Below are 18,576 nucleotides of genomic sequence, written 5' to 3'. Positions count from 1 at the left end.
CTGGGTGATCCCTGCATGCGAGCTGGGTGATCCCTGCATGCGAGCTGGGTGATCCCTGCATGCGAGCTGGGTGATCCCTGCATGCGAGCTGGGTGATCCCTGCATGCGAGCTGGGTGATCCCTGCATGCGAGCTGGGTGATCCCTGCATGCGAGCTGGGTGATCCCTGCATGCGAGCTGGGTGATCCCTGCATGCGAGCTGGGTGATCCCTGCATGTGAGCTGGGTGATCCCTGCATCCATCACAAGGTCCCATCGAACCCTTGGGGTGGTGGAGGTGGTGGAGGTGGAGATGGTGGGGTGGGGGACATCAGAGCGGTAAGTACTGGCTGAGCTACAGTCCCTCAGCTGAGCCCATACCCAATTTTTGCCCATTCCCTCCCCCACCCCCGACACCCCTTCGGCGGCCAGCCCAGACCAACCTACCCCTCACACTCATCTGACCGAATACCGAGACAGGTTGTACCACTGTGCATCACTGTGCATAGACAACATATCTACAGATTTGTGCCCAAGCCCCTATCACCGAACTGTGCCCTTCAGCCGTGCCAACCTAACTGGTGTCTACTTTTCTGCCCTTGCGGACCCTAACGTTATGTTTAGGTGGATCCCCAGACAGTATATCAGGAGTGGAGGCAGCCTGCTGTAATTCGCACCCTGTGATCAGGGTTCCCTTTGGCGGCCTTCTTCTGGGGCAACCAGGTCTGGATGGTCGGGTGTCCCAGGTTGCGTGGTGCCTCCCTGTTCTGCCCGCTGCCCAGGTGATGTGCCAGGGCAGGAGGGCAGAATCCAAGGTGCAGTGGTGTTCCGGCACCTCCCCTGCGGGAGAATCCAGCTACTCCATGGGACGGGGGTGCTAACCACGAGGCTCCCCGCCACCTGGAGGCCTATCCTTGTCTCGACCAGGGTCTGCATGCTCGCGGCCATGGAGCACAGGGAGTGGACCACCTCCGTCTGGGACTGCGCAACATGAATCAGCGACTGTGCCACCACCTTCTGGGTTGTGCCACATCAGCCAGTGACTGCGCCATCTCCCTCTGAGACTGGGCCACCTCACTCTGGTCTGTGCTACGTCGGCCAGCGCCTGGGCAATGCCGCCAATGCTCTCAGCCATGGCCCGTTGTGACTGGGCCATGCTCAGGGGCGCCGCTGCAACATCCAGGTGGCTCTAGCACATGGCTGCTTGTGATAGGGCTGCCCTGCCTAGGCCTCGGCCACCGCCTACACAGAGTGCTCCAGGCTTTGGACATGTTGATCCATGGCCGAAATCCCACTTCCCAAGGCCTCCAACGCGGACACCACCTGTGCGGTGTTGGCCTGGGTGGCATGCATTATCGGCACCACCTCCTGCACACGGTTGGACTCCTCCAACTGTACCTGCAGATGCTGGATTCTCGCTGACAGCCCTTTATGTAGTCCCTGGCTCTGCAACTGCATCTCCACAATCGATGGGACTGTCTGTTCCAAAAGCACGAAAACCATCTGGATGGCAGCTAGTCCCTGGGGTCAGCCCGCCCTCCGACCATCCCCTCGGGAGTTCCTATCTGCACCTGCTGCACTCCTGGAGCATGTGTGTGTGGTGGCCAGGAGTCGCATCACTAAGGTGCCAACCAAGATGAGTGTCTCTGGGATGATGGAGGGTGTTAGTCAGCTGTGACATGAAGTCAGTGTCATCCCTGGACTCGAGCTCCAGGGTATCGCGGGATGTGAGTTGATGGCTTCCATCCATGTCAGTGTTGTCCTTGTCCTTGGTTGACATCAGAAGGGTCCACCTCATCACCAATCGCTCCTGTCAGACACAAGACAAGATGCATGCTTGCATCGTGAGCTGGTGGGGAGGGGAGTGGGATGGACTGTAGTGGGGTGTGTTGGAAAGGGGAGAGCGGAGTGTAGAGGTGTTGGTGATGGTAGATTGGGGTGTGGGAGTGGTGTGGGTGTGAGGGTGGTGCGGGTGTGCGATTGGAGTAGGGGGTCGGGGTGAAACACGTGTCGTGGGGAACAACAGGCTCTCACTTCCTTGCCCGATGCTGATCTCCACCCCGGCGACCGCCCTTTGGTCCGCCAACCACATCCAGTGCCCTCTGCTCTGCTGCAGTGAGGGGCCACGGGACCGGCATTCCCTCTCCAGTCTTCTGCTCCCGGCGGTTATGAGCGGCCTTCTCCTGGGCGGGGGGGGCACAGAAAACGCACACTGTTAGACAATCTGATGCATGCAGCCTAGGAGTAGCTGGTGGCTTCAGTGGCCAGGGCACCCGGCCATGGTGGCCAGTATGGGTGCCGGCATGTGGTGCAAGGTGGGGGTTCGACCACTCCCCGGGTGAAGGGGGTTATTGGGTTACAGGTGTGTGGGACGGGGGCTGGTGCTAGGGCACAGTGCTGCACACTCAACCTGGCTGCCCAGAGGAGGTTGTGAGGTTTTTCTGCCACTGCTGGCTGGTCCAGACGTTGTTGCCCATGGCACTGACCACCTCTGTCACCTGTGTCCCGGTCCGGCGAATGGCGGCAGCTGGCAGCCTCCTTCACACCCCGGGTTACAGAGTCACCTGCCTATCCTCCATGACGTCCAGGAGGATTTCCAATTCCGCATCGGTACATCACGGGGCCGCACATCTTGCTGCCATCTTGTTGGCTGAGATGGTGTGTGTGGGGAGTGAAATGTGTATTTGCAGCTGCAGGTTGTCAGCCTCCAGAGTGCCAATCCTGGACCCGGTGAATCCATTAGTGTTTCTCATTGTAATCGATCGTGTTCCATGTGCCGCTGGTGCTAGCCCCTTGACCGTCGTTGAATCGGTCCAAGTGCGGTGCCATTTTTGCTGTCGTAGAACTCCACAAATCCTGCCCCGGCGTCAACACTTAGTCTCAGGAATGGACAGTCTGGCCGACTTTTTTTTTGGAGAAGATAAGGGGCGAAATGTTCCCCTACCCGGCGGGACAGGGGGTCCTAGCGTAGCGGAGGGGCGGCAACCACTCCGGCGTCGGGCCTCCCCAAAGGTGCGGAATTCTCCGCACCTTTAGGGGCTAGGCCCACGCCGGAGTGGCTCCCGCTCCGCTGACTGGAGCCAACAGCCTTTGGCGCTACGCCGGCCGGCGTCGGGGCTGGCCGAAAGGCCTTCGGCAGCTGCCGTGAGTTAGCGCATGCGCCGGAGCATCAGCTGACGTCACCACCGGCGCATGTGCGGTAGGGGGGTCTCTTCCGCCTCCGCCAGGATGGAGGCCGTGGCGGCGGTGGAAGAAAAAGAGTGCCCCCACGGCACTGGCCTGCCTGCCGATCGGTGGGCCCCGATCGCGGGCCAGGCCACTGTGGGGGGCATCCCCCCGGGGTCCGATCGCACCGCGCCCCCCCCAGGACCCCGGGGGCCCGCTCGCGCCGCCAATTCCGCCGGCACAGAGGTGGTTTAAACTACGTCGGCGGGAGAGGTCTGTCAGCGGCGGGACATGGCTGGGTTCTTTAAACTGGAGAGGGTCAAGTTTGCCCTAAGGGGGTCGGTGGAAGGGTTCTTCCGGCGGTGGCAGCCGTTTCTAGACTTCCTGGCGGAGCATTAGGGGGCGGTCAACTTCAGCAGGCAACCCGGGGGGAGGGGGGGGAGATGGGGGGGGGGTCTACTTGTTTCTATGGGGGGGTGGTTTCATGGTTTTATGGTCATTCTTTTTGTTAATTTATTGCTTTTGTATTTGGGGGGGGGGGGGGGGGGGGGGTTTACTGTTTGTCTTTGTTTTGTTGGTTGAAATTTGTTGAAAATTTGAATAAAAATTATTTTTTTTTAAATTATTATTATGGTCGAGTGTCTTTCTTGTTTGGTTGGTGAGGTGGTGATGTTGATGGTGGCATTGCTTTGTAAATGCCGTCAGTGTCCCTGTGCGTAAGGAACCAAGAAGTGATCAAATCACTTTGTTGTCTGATTCAGAGTCTTTCTTTCTTCCGCTGCCTGTGGTGTATGCAATCTGTGTCGTCCTGCCATGGTATGTCATTGTATTGAGCTGAGCAGTAACAATGTCCCTCATTTGCAGAGTTGTATCACATCGTACCAGTCGTTATTCCATAGGTGTTGTTTTTGTCGTGCTTGTTGTCGACGTTGTTGCCACTGGTACGCTTCTTGTTATTGTCTTTGATGTGGTTTTCATAGGTTGTGTTGTTCTGTTGGATGGTTTTGTTGTAGTGTTTGCTGCACTCAAGGACCACACTGTGGATAATACGAGTCCTTCACAGTTACTCGTGTCAGCGTGCTTTGTGGCATCTTCTGTTTCCTTGAGCGTGCCGTCACTGAGTTCGAGGCGTTCCCCGTCTGGAGTCATGTCCGGCTTACTTGAATCAGCTTTGGCTTGTCAATTCTCCCCGTCTGGAGTCTGGTCTGTTTCACCTGAGTCAGTTTTGGCTTGTCAATGCTCCCCGTCTAGAGTCTGGTCCGTTTCAACTGAGTCAGTTTTGGCTTCTTGCCGCTCCCCGTCCGGAGTCATTGCAGGTTCACTTGAGTCAGCTGAGATTTCTTGATGCTCCATGTCCGGAATCATTTCAGGTTCACTTGAATCTTCTGAGGTTTCTTGATGCTCCACGTCTGGAGTCAAAACATTCAGGAATGCATTTGCTTGTGGAGAGGCTCGAGCGGGTGAGGTTTGAATTAACGTGGTGTCACCGGAGTCACCAGTAGTCTCACTGTGATTGTCGAGTGCCTCTGTACATTGTACCAGAGGTCTGTCACGTTGCATATCTGGTATGGGAAGTGGGATGCTGTCATCACTTGTCGCACATACAGTGGGTAGAGCCTCAGTGTCTTCTTGTCGTTCACTTGAGCTGGGTAGACTGTCAGAGTCTTCTTCTTGTTCACTAGACCGTGGTAGACTGTCAGTCTTTCTGTTGTTAACTTGAGCATGGCAGACTTGCATCGTCTGCTGCTGGTTGCTCAGAGGAGGTTGCTAGACCCTCATGGTCTTATTCATGCAAGGACTGCGCTCTGGGGTCTTACGTTCTTCTATCATGGAGGCTGTCCACGAGCTCGCTGAGGAGGCTTGTGTATTTCAAGTCACTTCTTGTTCATGCAAGGACTGCGCTCTGGAGTCTTGCGTTTCTTCTATCGTGGAGTCTGTCCAGGAGCTAGCTGTGGAGACTTGTGACACTGGAGTCATGCTCTGTGGAGACGAGCAGTTGTCTCGCTGTGGAGTCTTTCATCGCTTTCTGTGTGGAGGCGTGGACCACTCGCTGTGTGGAGTCGGGTACTCTTCGGGGTGCATGGACCACTCTCTGTGTGGAGTCAGGCCGCTCTCTGTGGGCTTGTACTGCTCTCTGTCTTTTGGCGTCAGGCCGCAGCATAATCCTGCACTCACGAGTCGGGATGTCATATATGCTGGGCTGAAGATTCTCCAATCTGAAGAACACGTCGTCGGGTTCGTCAATGTACAACACGTCTAGTTGCGGTTCGATTTTGTACTGCGGTAGCCACCTCCCAAGGTGAAATCTTCGTCTGAGTCGTTGTTTTCCAAGCAGAGATTAGAGATCTACCTGGTAGCGTCTGACCTAGATGGCGTGGCGAATGCAGAAAAAATAAAGCTTCTACTTACCATCGCAGGTCCAGAAGCAGCTGAAATCTTCCAGACCTTCAAATACTCACAGGGGCAAAACAAGAGCGATTTTCACAGTCCTGGACAAATTCCAAGAATTCTGTGAGGAACATACAAGAAGAAAAGGTAAAAGAGACGCCAAAACTCACCACGAGGGGAAAGTAGGCTTTCCATTGAAGAAATCTGCAGTTTTGAATTGCAGCCATCTTGTTTTGTTATGCTCTTGACGTAGCATAAGCTGCTTCCTTGATGTGCACTCTGACAAAGGAAGGTTTAGACTTGGAGATAGCTTTAACACATTTATTAAACTGTTAACAATTCTCCTACTTGGATTTGACTCTCCTGTAAATCCTGCTATAGCTACTCAGACTGACGAACCAGTCTGCTACAATCCACATGGTGGGTGTGATGTGTTTCAAATCAACCCTGTGTACTCGCTGAGAGTCTCCATTGGAAAGTGGAAGATCATGTGTGCTGTGTCCTTTTATATGGGTTGGTGTAATACCCTCCTATGGTGGTGTCACCTCTGTGTGTGTCGTGAATGCCCATTGGTCATGTCCTATCTTACTGACCTATCAGTTGAGTGTCTGTCATGTCTCTGGTTCTCCCTCTAGTGTCCATCTAGTCTACGTGTATTTACATTAACCCCTTGTGTATTTACAGTGATGCATATCACCACATCACTGGCTTTGCAAAATTTGTCGAGAAGGTCACCTGGCTCCCTGCAGATAGGTCACGGTTCTCCTCTCCAAGGCATCTGGTGCAGCGTCAGGGAATTTTAGAGCATGTTTTCTCCTTTGTTGTGCCGTAACTCACTCTTCCTCCTCAGACACTCTTCCACAAACAGTTTCAGCACCTGTTCCAGTCAGAATTCACCTCCCTTAAAGTGGAGAGGAGATCAGCTTCAAGTGATGTTAGCCTCACACAAACTTAGGCCCACCTTCCGAGGGATGCTATCTTTCTACAAATGAAAGGAAGATTTGCATTTACAAAGCACTTTTTATGTCGGAAAACACTTTACTGCCAATGAAGTAATTTTGAAGTGTAGCCACTGTTGTAATGTAGGAACCACAGCAGTTACTATGCACCCAGCAAACACCCAGAGACAGCAATCTGATAGTGGCCAGATAGCACGGTAACATAGTGGTTAGCACAATTGCTTCACAGCTCCAGGGTCCCAGGTTCGATTCCCGGCTTGGGTCACAGTCTATGCGGAGTCTGCACGTTCTCCCCGTGGGTTTCCTCCAGTTTCCTCCCACAGACCAAAGATGTGCAGGTTAGGTGGATTGGCCGTGCTAAATTGCCCTTAGTGTCCAAAATTGCCCTTAGTGTTGGTTGGGGTTACTGGGCTATGGGGATAGGGTGGAGGTGTGGGCTTGGGTAGGGTGCTCTTTCAGGGAGCCGGTGCGGACTCAATGGGCCGAATGGCCTCCTTCTGCATTGTAAATTGTATGAACTCTGTTTTCTGATGTTGATTCAAGGATAGATATTGACCAGGCTGATGAATGTTTAGCACAGGGCTAAAGAGGCTGGTTTAGCACAGGGCTAAAGAGCTGGCTTTTAAAGCAGACCAAGGTAGGCCAGCAGCACGGTTCAATTCCTGTACCAGCCTCCCCGAACAGGCACCGACTAGGGGCTTTTCACAGTAACTTCATTTGAAGCCTGCTTGTGACAATAAGCGATTTTCATTTCATTTCATTTCGGGCCACCGGGGATAACTCCTCTGTTCTTCTTTGAAATAGTTAGTGTCTGGGTTGTTTACATCCACCCAAGCAGGCAGATGCGGTCTCGATTTAACATCTCATCCAAAAGATAGTACCTCCAAACGTGCAGCACTCTGCTCCCTCAATGCTGCATTGGAGTGTACTCAAGCTCTGGAGACTTGGACCCAAAACCTTGTGCCTCAGAGATTCCACCAGCTCAGCCACTGCTGATACTACAATGCATTTAGCACTAGCTATGCACAGCGATCATGCAAATGAGCACGTTCGCGTGTTGGCCTGCATCAGAAGCAACAGGCACCACGGCTTAAGTAAGCACTGTGACACCTGCACCCATTTTTGGAACTATCTAATTTTGTTTGCTGTAATTTTTCCTTTTAATGAGTGCTATTGTCCACTTGTGCGGCAAAAATATAGACCCACATTTTCCACTTTAGCATTTCTGGCACAAACTGGGAGCATAAATCAAGAAATTCCAGACTCCTAATTACAAAATCAAAAGTATTGTTGGAAAATATCAGACTAAGGGGTAGTTTCTTAGTATTTGCTCCTGGCATGGTGTAACAGTATTGAAGAAGAATATCTGACCACAAGTGGAAGTTAATTTGATATGAGAAAGGAAGGGCTGCAAAGTATAATGAACTAAGTATAATGTGCCCTTTCAGAAATGGAATATTAGATGGAACATCTCTAATGAGCTGAAGTGATATTTATTGAGTTTAAATAGCCTTTCCTTGCACTGCTCTATAAGCATAACTGACTTTAAAAATATATACATTGTTCGTTGCAACATAAAAATGATCGCTAATCAAACATTCATCAGATTACGTTTGTGTTTCAGCAGGCAAATGAGCTACAAAGTTCAATCTCTGATGTATTAGGAGTTAAGCTGATATCAAGCAGGGCATCGGTGGGAACACTGTAATTAGCCACAATGCTCCCAACCTAATAGGAAAGGTAAAAGATTCCAGCAGCCCGCAGCCGGTGCCGCGCCAACTGCACCGGCGCAAATGACGCCGATTCTCCACACCTCAGAGAATCGCGCGCCGGGGCGTCGTGGCGTGGTTGCGGCGATTCTCCTGCAGTTGGGCCGCACCGGCCCCGACTCAACATGGCGTCGGTGTTCAGGGGCCGGCTGCGGAGGGAAGTAGGCCTGGGGAGGGGGGTGGGGAGAGGCCGGCCCCATCGGAGGCACCCCCCAGTGAAGGAGCCCCCCTCTTCCCCACAGGCCGCCCCCCGGCTGTTTGCGCAGAGTTCCCGCCGGCAGCGACCAGGGGTGAACGGCGCCGGCGGGACTCTGTCGTATCCCCGCAGCCGCTCGGCAGCCGGCGCCGCGCCAAGCGACCGGCGCAAATGACGCCGATTCTCCGCACCTCGGAGAATCGCGTGCCGCGGCATCGTGGCTCGGTTGCGGCAAATCTCCGGCCCAGCGCGGGGCTCGGAGAATCACCCCCCTATTATCTGTTGATATTCATTGTTTATGTTAACCCCTCAAGAATTGCCACTTGAATGCAGTAGCAGAAACTGATTGGAATCAGTGCCAGTATCTTGGCATGATTCATCATCTTAAATGGAGGCAATAAGTAATGTAAAAACAAAATTATTCCTGTTTCAATCAGACAGGTTCAGTTCTAGACCATTTCTTTATATTAATGGGCATAGCTCAAAGTGGCAAACTGCAAAATACCTAAAATTATTCCCCGAGCAGTGCATGTAATTAATTTATTACAGATTGTCTTAAAAAACGTATAAATTGATTCTATTTTTAGGTCAAATAATTGTCAAAACTATAGGAGGAATAATAACCACTGAGACCTTTCCTACCACAAACTATTATTTGGAATTAGAATTATACAAAGTTGACTCATTCATTAGTTCCTCAAAGATTTACAGAGCAAATGTAAAGATACTATTTCAAGCTATGTCTGGTCAATATCAATAATAAGGGGCTGGTTTAGCACAGTGGACTAAGACAGTTGGCTTGAAATGCAGAACAAGACCAGCAGCACGGTTCAATTCCTGTGCCAGCCTCCCCGAACAGGTGCCGAAATGTGGCGACTAGGCTTTTCACAGTAATTTCATTGAAGCCTACTTGTGACAATAAGTGAATATTATTATTATTATATCCTTTAATGATTACTTACTTTCACTTTCTTACTTCTTTGCTTATTGCTTTGATGTAAAATTGAGTGAGGAAGAGATACTGGACAATGAATTAACACACAATTCTGCCTTTCACCTCTGTAATGTGGTTTTGAATCCAAACCAGGAGAGGAGCAGAAATCTCCTTTATCTGACTCATTTGCTGAGTCATTCATCAGGGCAATGCCTTGACCAATCAGGGTGAAGCAGCCTGGTTTTAAATTTCAAACAATGCCTGGTGGTTAACTGTCAGTCACCATCAACTGGTGCATTCTCCATGACCATGACTCTACCAATCAGAATCCACTTGCTAACCAATCATCACTCTCTTCTCATACAGCATACATTGTTGTTTGTCCCTTATTCTTACAAGTGTCCTGATGAGAGCAAGATGAAACATTTCGACGTGTCTCTTTTTTCATGAATACATATTTTGTTACATTAAAGGTAGCCTATAAATGTAATTCTTTGTTCCATTACCTGGACAGATCATTTAATCAGATTCCTCATTTCTAGGAGTGAGAGCTTATAGTGAGACTGTAAGACTATACTTCAAAAAAATACTTCCTTGGCATTAAAGCACTTTAGAGCACTGAGATTCTGAAGGAAATTATGTTAATGCTACTCCTTTACTTTCTCCTTTCCTAAATTCAGGAATCAACAATTCTACTCCTTCCAAACTCCATATACAATCTATCCTAACATGGACTCTAGTCCACAAATGAGAGAAATATCCAAGTCAAAACTCTGTTGTCCAAAGCTGATTAAGCAAAGCTCCTGTAATATTTACCCATCTATTTCTATACTGACTTGTTTCCCATGTCTTAAGACCAAACATTCTTATGCCAACTTTCTTCACCACCCATTTAATATTATTGGGCACCTCCAAAGAAAACAAGATCAATGAATGAAGCTATAACATATGCGACCTTCAATAAGTGAGGATAAGGAGCAGGCTGGTAACCTGCTTCATACTGAATAGATCACAATGCTCTTTTCACCTTGACATTTTCGGCTTTATTATAATTCCCATTACAGTATGCATGCCGTAATTCAATTTTACTGATCAGTTCAATCACACACTAAAATCTCATAACACCTTAGGTGAAGAAATTTCTTTTCAGAAATGTATCTTTTATTCTAATCCCCAAACTGAATTATTAGGACCTAATATATGCAATGCATATAGTAGAATTAATAAATCTATAAAGGACAGCAGATTAGTCATCAAACTGCAAAAGTATATTGTTTAAAAAAATACTGAGAATGCATCTCATTATTTTTCCATTTTTGATAATATGCTATTATAAGCTCTACAAAAGAAAGATGTTTATTATCTTGTTTAAATTGCGCAAAAGAGATGGATCTAAATGCAGTTATGACAATCAGCTAATTCTGGCCAAACATTTGCAAACTACGTCCAATGATTTTAATTTGAAATTAAGCCAATGCACAGATAGATGAACTTGAAAGAAATGATTTTAAGGGATGAAGGAAGGAGGTTGATGGAGTATTCAGTTACAGCAAAGGGAATATATTTAAAGGTATCAACAGAAAATGGAAGATGAATGACGATAAATCCCATTAAAGTCAATTTGCAATTTTGACATAAAAATTCATATTTGGGTGAATTTAAGGTTCTTCTTTAATAATCAAAGACAAAAAGAAACTGGTGAGAAGTGATAATCAATTCTTGATACAGGCCGGTAAATTGCTTCTTGTTTATAGTCTTGGAGTGGCTTCAAAGCCAAGGTCATAAGCATTTTAAACTTTTTTTTATTTGTTTGAGTCCATAAATTAAAGCCAAGTATTGATTTTAAAGTTTTTACCAACTCCAGGATCTTCATAGGGCCTCAGTCTGCTATTTTCTCTGATTCTCAAAACATTGCTAGGGCAGACATACTCAGAAGATATGAAAATCAGGTTGATACCCCCATTTGTAAGCCCAATACCGGACAGAGTGGAGGCAATTTTGTGATGTCTTGTGCACTAGGTCCTCTGCATTAGTTCCTAATATAAGATACCCTGGGTGGGAATCAACCAAAACATTTCAAAGTGCGCAATCCAATATCATGCTGCACCGAAAAAGGTCGCCGCGGCGCAGCATGGCCGATTAAAGCCGGGAGACCCTGGTCCTGGGATCTATCCTGCTCGCAACGCCTCGCAAGATCCAACGCGAGTTTGCAAGATGTTGTGATGCGAATTGTGGGCAGGATCACTTTTTGGCAAATCTGCATATTAGAGTGGGACAGCTTAGTCTCACAGCGGATTCTCGAGGTACCTGAGGCTTTGGGATTCATCCCCTTTGCCTCGGAGACCTTGGGTGAGTGCTGTTTGGTACTGGTCTCCACAAACAGGAACCAGATGGAGCGGTACTCATGGAGGTTTCCCGGGGTGGGTGGAAAGGTGGGGGAAACTCATGGAGGTTTCCCGGAGGGAGCTGCATGCCCTTTGGCCAGGGTGGCGCCCTGGCAGGCACCCTGGCAGTGCCATGTGGGTGCCAGCCTGACAATGCCCAGGTGGTGCTGGCATGGGCACTGAAGGTTGGCAATGTGAAGGTGCCAAGGTGGCATTTTTTGTGTGTGTGTGATCGGGCTGGGAGTGCATTACTTGGGTGCTCGGGGGAGGGGTTTGGACCTGGGGGGTGGGTTGGGAGTCGCTTTGGGGGCCTCTGATCAGGATGCTGTTTAAAAACGGCATCCCGATCTCTTGCCATCCCCAGCACTGCTGGTGTCACCCAGATACCTTGGCACTTCCAGCCTGACACTGACACTTGGGCACCCTGGCAGTGGCTCCTAGGTATCAGCCTGTCATGCCAGGCTGATTGGGTCACTGCCAGGCTGGCAGAGCCAAGGTGCCAACCTGACATTTTGCCCACACCGTGTATCGGGCCTGGGGGTGCCCTACCAGTATGTGGTGGGGGCAGGAAGCATGGGGACCCTCCAATAGGTGAGCTGGATACATAGCGAGGTCTTTCCCAGCGCTTGACCCCTTGAGTCCCACCCTGGGGAGTTTCCCCCCACTTAAGTTCACAGAAATGCTTTCAACTCTGGGGAGCTGAACCTACCTAACGTCCAGATACAAACGTTATAACAGCCAAGATATCAAAAGATAAAGGGAATACACAAGGGAAATAAGGTTGAAATAGGAGGATCCTTTCACCTCAGAGCTCTCCTCCGAGGTGTTCTCTTGGTTGGCAGAGGGGGCACAACTCCGGATGGCCCAGCCGCATCAGATAGTGATTATGCAAGACAATGAAGATCTGGGCCTTGATTCTCTGAAATCCTGGCAAAGTGTTGACGCCGACGTAAACACCGGAGTGGTGTACACCGGCTTCAACGGGCCTCCTGGCCCAGCAATTCCCTGATTTTTAGGGGGCTAGCACGGCGCCGGAGTGCTTCACACTGCTCCAGCACTAAAAGGCAGTCCTGCATGGCCAGCGCGGGTTCACGCATGCACGCCATGGCCAGCGCGGTTCCGCGCATGCGTACAACATCCGTCTCCGCGCGGGCGCATGCGCGTGGTTGCCGTCTCCGCGTCAGCGCAGAGCAACATGTCGGGGACCTACCAGCGGGCCCACGGGGAAGGAGGTAGGCCCCCTCCAGATCGCGGCCACCCACCAATAGGAAGCCCCAGATAGCGGGCCTGGACCCCGAGGAGCCCCCCCCCCCCCCCCACGAAGACAGATCCCCCCGCCCCCCCCAGTAGGCCGCCCACAGGTCCGAGCCCCCGCCGGGTGGTACCAGGTTTGAACCACACTGGCAGGACTCAGCAGGAGTTCAGCCCAATGCAAGCGGAGAATCACCACGGGGGCCTATTTCAGTGGCCCCTGACCGGCGCCGCGGCGGGCACGATTGGCACCGATTCCCCGGTCACTGGCCTGGCATTGGAGCAGTGTGACAGGCATTTCCCGCGCCCCCGCGGGCTCGGAAAATTCCAGCCGTGGTTCCTGAGAGGGAAGGATCATTTTATCTGGCATGAAGAACTCATTTGAAACCGGGCTTCTTGGTGATGAGGCAGTGAATCCTCACCTCTCTGGCGCAAGGGAACCTCATTGGCAGTGACTGCTCTTTCATCGGGCAACCCCTCGATTTTCAGGGCCCATTCCTCATCGGGGGTGAGGACTCAATACTTTGGGATTCCTGCCCTCCCCTATCTTTGCCCTTTCCCATTTATTATAGGTTAGCTTCCCCTGCAGGGACAAAGAGAGGGCATTGTGAGCTGCACGCTTAATGGGCCAGAGGTATATAACAGGTGGCATGTGTGAGTTCTGCACCTGGACATAAAGGGGTTGTGCTTGTGGGTGCCAGGGACTCTAAGGAATAAGCATGAAATTGGATGTGGGGAGGGTGCGAGGTGTCAGTCAATTGTGGTTGGAGAATGGGGTTTTGGGAATTTGAGGGATGGCAGGTGGTGACTGACACTTGCAGTTTGTTGGAGGTCATTAGTCTTCTTTCAACATTGGACAGCAGCCCTGTTGAACATGCTGCTCGCACTGACAGCTGCTGCCACTGCCTGCCTGGTGGCATAGCTGACTCTGCTGCTGATCCCAATCGGGGGAATAGTGTGCCTCACCTCTCACCACAGCATCAAGAGTCCTTGTGAGGTCAGCATCCCCAAAGGGAGGAGCAGGTCTGCTTATGTGTTGACTGGGAGTGAGTGGTGAGAGAGTTCATAAAGCAGCTCCCCTTTGTTAGCGGTGAGCTGCTGAGGTGCGAATCGGACGAATCAGACAGCCAGGGAGCGCGTGATGTTGAGAATCTCATGGTTGTTCATTTCTATCATTAAGTGCCATTGAATACGGGCCATGATCTCGCCAACGTGACCATTCCAAAACTCCCCATCAAACGCACCCAAGATTAAGCTTTAAAAGCTTGTTTTCATAAGTCAAGCCATAACTAACAATACAGGTGGTGCAAAGTTTATGTTCAGAAAATATATTCTGTTCGTATGATACTATCTTTCTATACACTGATAATTATGCACACGAGATCCAAGTTTCAAAACATATTCGTTTTCAGCATGTACTCAAAGAAAGATAAATGTATCTGAAATAACTCTCATTATCTTTACAAGACAGAGAAACAGAAAAAAATGGAAAAGTGTTGGTTATAGTCAGAAGTATACTTTGAAGTATAGAGCCTAGGAATAGGAATGTCATAAAACTTAAGCAAAGGGGCACAGATTATGCAGTGTGTGGGGGTTTAAGGCATATCAGTTTGTACTGCCTAACAACGCATACTTGAATCATAAATTGCTTTAGTTGAGAAGATGCAAACTAAAAAAGTGGAGTACCTATTAAATTGAGATTTTTGGAATGTTATTTTCATATAACTGAATGGTCACTTGGATGGGTATTAAAATCATAACTTAGATGCAAAGAATACCTTTGTTTTTTTCTTTCCCCATTTCTTTATGTATCCTGCTTCAGTTTGGCTTTAGAAACTCTCACTTGGGCTATTCCACAACCTTTGGGGTAGAGATTCACAACACTGAGTGAAATAATTCCTCCCCATCTCAGTCCTGAATAGTCTGCTCCTTGAGTCTGTGCCCCCACCAGAAACGATCTCTACCCTATCAGCATCTACTCTACCAAGCCCCTTCAGGATCTTGTATGTTTCAATAAGATAGCTTCTTATTCATTTAAACTCCAGAGAATATAAGCCTGATTTACTCAGCGTCTCATCGTAGGACAAACCCCTGATTTCAGGGACCAATATAGTGAATTTTCACTGGATTGCCTCCAATGCAAGAATACCATTCCTTAAATATGGAGATTGTAGTAGGGCAAACCCAGGGAGTGTGGGCTGCAGCAGGAGTGGAATGAATGGAAAGAGTTAAACAGACAGCCTGACTGTAGTATTCACACTCACAATGGACAGACACGACAAATTACCACATCCCAGACAGCAGTAACCCAGTTGCACCCTGTGGTGATCCGCTGTGTCATTGTGTGTGTGCCTATATTAGGGGATGTACAGTAGTACCTATACTACAGGTTCGCCGGTAGCCCCTGCCGGCTAGCTCCACCCACAAGGAACCGTATAAATATGCATGACTTCTCCTGAGCAGCCATTCTACCAGCTGCAGTCGGAGGATAAATATCTAACTGTAATAAAGCCTCTATTGTACCCATTCGAGTCTTTAGTATGTTTGATAGCGCATCACACCCCAGGTGAGATCTTTCCAAGGCTAAAGCTACAGTAAGAAAATCGCTTCTACTTATGGAGGCTCCAAAGCGTTGATGCTGTTTTTCTCTTTCCACAGATGTTTCGACATCAACTCAAGCTCTACTATGAATTGCCGGAAATGTTCATTCATAAACTGTGGACAGTTGTTTGAAACTATCTCATCTGGGATGCCATGGGTTGAATCGATGTGTTTCAAAGCTTTTACCACAGCTTCTGCAGTTGTGGCATGGAGTCCGCTGATTACCAGCTGTGTCTGAGGCGCCATTGTGCCTCTGGAAACTAATCAAATATCAGGGAAATGGGGACAATTAACATACCATCGAAATCGGTTTGACAAACACAACGCTTTGGTATTGTAAACAAGTAGAGAGCAGATGTCCAGAAAACGATTCAAGTAAAAGCACACAGGACAATAGTTCTGCATAATGTGATGAGAACAGAACTGTAACAAATTCAAAGTAACAATATGATGAGCTAATGTAAAAGTAACACCTTGTAACATAAAGGATACAAGAATGTGTAAGAACTTTTGAGGAGCAAAGTAGCTCGGAAGCAAGCTGGAATTACAGCTCTGAGTCCTGCTCTCCCTCATGCATGTTGAATAAAAGCCCTTTTAGTTGAAGTTCGATACGGTCTTAAAAGACAGTTTGTTTATTCACTCCAAAACTGTACAAATTATTGCAGATTTGGTCTCATCAATACAATTGTAGTGGGACTTCTTTATTCCTGTACTCCAATGCCCACACTGACTATTAGTAGTCATCGACTGTTATTCTCAATAGCTGGTAATCGGCAGACTCCGTGCCACAATTGCAGAAGCTGTGGTAAAAGTTTTGAAACCCATCAATTCAATCCATGGCATCCCAAATCAGGGAGTCTCAAACAACTGTCCACAGTTTATGAACGGACATTTCCGGCAATTCATAGTTGAGCTTGAGTTGATGTTGAAACATCTATGGAAAGAGAAAAACAGAATCAACGCTTCAAGTCGAATATGACTCTTCACAATTACTTCTCAAAACATTTACTGTGTTTCTCTCTCCACAGATGCTGCTATATCTGCCAAGTATTTCTAGAGATATGGGTCAGTGTTTAGAAAACTCCAAAGAATATCATGGAGTTCACTTAACCTAAAACTGTTTATTGATTTTGATTACGATGAGCACAAGGGCCTGCCTTTCAGGTGTTATTCAACAAAGGCCTTAAGCACTTTTAATCAAAACAACTTTATTCTACGCATTCTATAGAATCCAGTACCAGGGTCCTATGCTTGAACAAAGGGGACTACGATAGAATGAGGAAGGACCTCGCTAAAGTAGACTGGAAACAAATATTTTATGGTAGGACAGTTGAGGAGCAGTGGAGTACTTTCAAAGAAATCTTTCATAGTGCTCAACAAAAGTATATTACAGTGAGAAGGAAGAATTGTAAGAAAAGAGGTAATCTACCATGGGTGTCTAAGGAGATACATGAGGCTGTCAAATTGAAAGAGAAAGCTTACAAAGTGGCCAAGATCAGCGGGAAACTAGAAGATTGGGAAAACTTTAAAAGTCAGCAGAAAGCCACGAAAAGAGCCATAAAGAAAAGTAAGATAGAACACGAAAAAAAACTGGCACAGAATATAAGGATAGATAGCAAAAGTTTTTATAATTATATAAAACTAAAAAGAGTGGCTAAAGTAAACAGTGGTCCGTTAGAGGATGAGAGTGGTCATTTAGTTATGGGATATGATGAAATGGCGGAGGCATTGAACAAATATTTTGTATCGGTCTTCACAGCGAAGGACACTAATAACATGCCAGCAATTGACCGAGAGAAGAAGGTAGGTGAGGACCTGGAAACCATTACTATCACGAAAGAGCAAGTGTTGGGCAAGCTAATGGAGCTCAGGATAGATAAGTCTCCTGGCCCTGATGGAATGCATCCCAGGGTACTGAAAGAGATGGCTGGAGTAATAGCAGATACACTGGCGGTAATTTTCCAAAATTCGCTAAACACTGGGGCAGTCCCAGAGGATTGGAAAACAGCAAATGTGACGCCACTGTTTAAAAAGGGAAGTAGACAAAAGACGGGGAATTATAGACCGGTTAGCTTAACCTCTGTCGTGGGGAAGATGCTTGAGTCTATTATCAAGAAAGAGATAGGAGGGCACCTCGATAGAAATTGTCCCATTGAACGGACGCAGCATGGATTCATGAAGGGCAGGTCATGCTTGACGAATCTCTTGGAATTCTGTGAAGACATTTCGAGCAAGGTAGACAAAGGGGACCCAGTGGATGTGGTGTACCTAGATTTCCAAAAGGCCTTTGACAAGGTACCGCACAAGAGGCTGCTGCATAAGATAAGGATGCATGGTGTTAAGGGTAGAGTACTAGCATGGATAGAGGATTGATTGTCTAACAGGAAACAAAGAGTGGGAATAAATGAGTGCTATTCTGGCTGGCAATCAGTGACGAGTGGTGTGCCTCAGGGATCGGTGTTGGGACCACAATTATTTACAATTTATATAGACGATTTGGAGTTGGGAACTACGTGTAAGGTATCCAAGTTTGCAGATGACACGAAGGTGTGTGGCAGAGCAAAGTGTACTGAGGACTGTAAAACCTTACAGAGGAACATTGACACATTGAGTGAGTGGGCAAAGGTCTGGCAGATGGAGTATAATGTCAATAAGTGTGAAGTCATGTATTTTGGTAGGAGTAATAGAACGGACTATTATTTAAATGGTAAAAATCTGCAGCATGCTGCTATGCAGAGGGACCTGGGTGTACTTGTGCATGAGTCACAGAAGGTTGGTCTGCAGGTGCAACAAGTAATTAGGAAGGCAAATGGAATTTTGTCCTTCATTGCGAAGGGGATTGAGTTTAAAAGTAGAGGGGTAATGTTGCAGTTGTACAAGGTGCTGGTGAGGCCACACCTGGAGTACTGTGTGCAGTTTTGGTCTCCACACTTGAGAAAGGATGTGCTAGCA

The sequence above is a fragment of the Scyliorhinus canicula genome, chromosome 11, assembly GCF_902713615.1.
Source record: "Scyliorhinus canicula chromosome 11, sScyCan1.1, whole genome shotgun sequence".
Classification (NCBI taxonomy): domain Eukaryota; kingdom Metazoa; phylum Chordata; class Chondrichthyes; order Carcharhiniformes; family Scyliorhinidae; genus Scyliorhinus; species Scyliorhinus canicula.
This window is presented reverse-complemented; position numbering follows the sequence as displayed.